The sequence below is a fragment of the Monodelphis domestica genome, chromosome 1 (assembly GCF_027887165.1).
Source record: "Monodelphis domestica isolate mMonDom1 chromosome 1, mMonDom1.pri, whole genome shotgun sequence".
Taxonomy (NCBI): Eukaryota; Metazoa; Chordata; class Mammalia; order Didelphimorphia; family Didelphidae; genus Monodelphis; species Monodelphis domestica.
Window position 1 is genome coordinate 752,996,044 of NC_077227.1, and position 3,826 is coordinate 752,999,869.

The following is a 3,826-nucleotide window of genomic DNA, read 5'->3' on the forward strand; positions in this document are numbered from 1 at the left end:
TAGAGCTTCACCCCCTCCCTCCCCTAGAGCCTATCTTATCCGAGTAGTGCCAAATTGTCCATTTACTTCATGTTGGTGACTTCTCAGGCGGGGATAACCAGGCTTTTGACTCTTTTTATGAAGTCCCAAAACGTGGTTTCTCTTTGGATTTTTTTTTAATCCTTACTTTCTGGCTTAATAACAACTCTAAGACTAAAGGGAAGTAAGGGCTAGGCAAATGGGATTAAGTGACTTGCCCAAGGTTACACAGCTAGAAAATGTCTGAGGAAAAATTTGGACCCAGATCTTCTCAAATCTAGACCTGGTACTCTATCCACTCTAATTGCCCCTGTCATTACGTTTCTTGATCATTATCAATCTGCTGCCTTTCTTAAATAACTTCTCATGCTGCCATCTTACCCAGAAGGCCTCCTTGAGGTTCTGTAACATTGCTTTGTTCTTTCTATATCTCTATCTAAACATTTAAGTCTATTCCTTTTCTATCCCAAGGTCTCTTGTGCTTTGTTTTCTTTCTCTGTCTCTGTCTCTCTCACTTCTCTTCTCCCTCTCATTCTCTTTCTCTCTCTGCATATCTCTCTGTCTGTCTCTCTCTCTCTCTGTGCATGTCTGTCTGTCTGTCTCTCTCTGTGTCTGACTCCTCCCTGCCCTTCTCTTTCTTTGACCATATCCCATCCTAAAGTTTCAGCTATCATCTCTATATGGATGATTCCTAAATGTGTATGTGTATGTATCAAGTTATCTCTCTCAAATTCCAAAATCAACTTGTCTGTTGAACAATTCCACATGCACTCATGCTCATGGAGGGAAGGGGGGAGAGGAGAGAGACAGAGACAGAGAGGGAGAGGAGAGAGAGAGAGAGAGAGAGAGAGAGAGAGAGAGAGAGAGAGAGAGAGAGAGAGAGAGAGAGAGAGAGAGAGAAGGACAGAGAGAGAGAGAGACAGAGAGAGAGAGGGAGAGGGAGAGATAGAGACAGAGAGAGAGACAGAGAGAGAGAGAGAGGGAGAGAGACAGAGAGAGACACAGACAGAGAGACAGACAGAGAGACAGAGACAGAGAGAGACAGAGAGAGAGAGAAATAGACAGACAGAGACAGAGAGAGAGGGACAGAGAGAGAGAGAAAGAGAGAGAGACAGAGAGAGAGAGAGAGAGAGAGAGAGACAGAGAGACAGAGACAGAGAGACAGAGACAGAGAGAGAATGTCCAACAGAATCATAGCATTGAAACTTTCAAATAAGAGAGTTGGAAACCATTTAAAAATAAGGTCCATAGAACACCACATTTGGGAGGATCTTTGAACCTAAAACATGACATTTTGGAACAGGGAGGTATCAGAATAAAGAATGTCAGAGCAGGGAGGGGAAGGATCTTTGTTGTTTAGTCATTTTTCAGTTGTTTTGCACTCTTTATTATCCCTTTTGGCATCTTCTTGGCAAAGACATTGGAGTGGTTTGCCATTTACTTCTACAACTCATTTTACAATGTGAAACTGAGGCAAGTAGGGTTAGGTGATTTCCCCAGGTTTACATGGCTATTGTCTAAGAAAACAGATTTGAACTTGGATCCTCCTGATTCCAGGCCCAGTGCTCTATTCACCTCACCATCTAACTGTCCTTGATAGATCATATAAACCAACTGACCTTAGATCATAGGAACAAACTATTCTCAACATCCCACATCCTACCTGTGGTTACAGTTATAGAATATCCAAGTCTCTATTCTGGCTTCTCTCCTAATTTATCACTATAGTCTCTCTCATTAAAATCAGCAGCTGCCATTAAAAATAGTCTCTATGCAGAAGACCCCCAGACCTATAGATAGGAGACCATGGTCTCCTTGCACCCAGTCCCACATCACTAACTGTTTGTTGGACTTTTTGGCATTCCAAGCTCAGCTTGTCCATAACAGAACTTAATATTGTTTCCTGTAAATCCTTAAAAATTCCTAATTCCTGTATATCTGCTCATCCTTCCAGATACCTGAATTTCCAGACTAGGTGTCATCAACCCTTCACTCTTCCTTAACCTATAGATCTAATTGGACGACAGGTCTGAAGGCTTCCACTTCCTCGGCATCTCCATCCTCTCTCAAGTTCCATCTCTCTTCTAGATTGTTGCAGATTATTTTTACATGTTATGTATATAACTTGCATTTAACTGTTTTGGGATAACCACCTACACCAACCCCAAAAGCATAGGAGCTCCTTAAGCTCAGGAACTATTCTGTCTGGGTCTCTGTATCCCCAGCCCCTAACAGAACACTTGGCACATATTGAGTTTTTGATAAATACTTGTCAACAAATTGAAGTAGAGGATGTGTGAGATTCTCTCTAACTCTGGATTCACAGTATTCTGTGGTTCCCAAATGCTCTAGATCTCTATTATTCCAAAGCTCTAAGTATCTAGAGCTCTAAGGAACCAAACATCCATGGATCTGCGGCTCGGTTGCTGCATGCTTCTAAGATCCAGTGAACTTATCATTCAACGTGCAAATGTGATGTTGCTTATTGTTGACTTGTTTTAGTCGCATTCAATTCTTCGTTGACCCCATTGGCAAAGATACTGCAGAGGTTTGCCATTTCCTTCTCCACCTAATGTTATAGATGAGGAAACTCAGGCCAACAGGGTTAAGTCACTTGTCCAGGGTCACACAGCTAATACGTTTCTGAGGCCACATTTGAACTCAGATCTTCCTGACTAGTCTGCTGGGTGACTGAGATATTATTGATTAATATGTTTTTGTCCTCTTTTCCCAAAGATTTGGGTGTTTCAAGCCTTTAGCATCCTGAGCTTCCAGGTTCTGTTTTAGAAGTCCTTATGCATCAACAGAGAGCTTTAACACTTGCAGAGCCCTTTGTGTAAGTTAGGACAACTAGGTGGCACAGTGTACCGGGCACCAGGTCGACAGTCAGGAAGACCTGACCTCAGATACTAGCTATGTGAACCAAGGCAAGTCACTTACCCTTGTTTGCCTCAGTTTCCTCACCTGTGAAGAAAAAGCTGAAAAAAAAATGGTAAACCACTCCAGATCTTTGCCAGGAAAACCCTAAATGGAGTCACAGAGTCAGATATAACTTGGCATAAATTATGCATGTTATCTTGCTTAATCCTCAATGTCATCCCTTGAGGTAGGGGTTCCCACAATCCCCATTTTACAGAGGAGAAAACTGAGGCTGATCGAAATTGTGACAAATTCAATTCTAAGCTCAGGATGCAATGAGTCTACTTGCCCATAGAATAATCTTACTTAATGATTATAAAATCCTGTTGTTCTGAGTCTTTAGAAAGTGAAGGAAGAACAAGGCTGCGAGGCCAATCCTTTTACCATATGCAGACAAAATGGCAATAAGAACTCCAAGAAGTTGTCACCAATCAGACCCAGGTGCTTTTCACTGCTTGTCTGGTCTCTTGGCAGCCTCCATGGAAGGTTTCTGCCTTTCTCACCTGTTTGATTGATACTGCGAGGCAGGCGGCTGCCAGAGAAGGGAGGTTGCCTCTTTCTACTCCAACTTGCAGCCCTGTCAATGTGTCAGCTGAGTGGGGACAGTTAGGGACCCCTTTGATCCCTGAGTCTAAAGGGTGCCTAGAAGGAATAAATGGGCTTTGATTTGGTGATCCAGGGGGAAAGGGGAAAGGAGAGAGATGGGGAGGAGAGGAGGAGCTGCGAGGAGGGGAGAGGAAGGAAGCAATGGGGAGAGGAAGAGCAGAAACCCAGAACATATATTTTCATCTTGATGCCTAGAGAGTTAGAGGCAAAGAACATTTAGCTTGAAAACAAATATTGGGCAGGTTTACAAATCCTCAGCTGCTACATCCTCAAGCCTATTGAG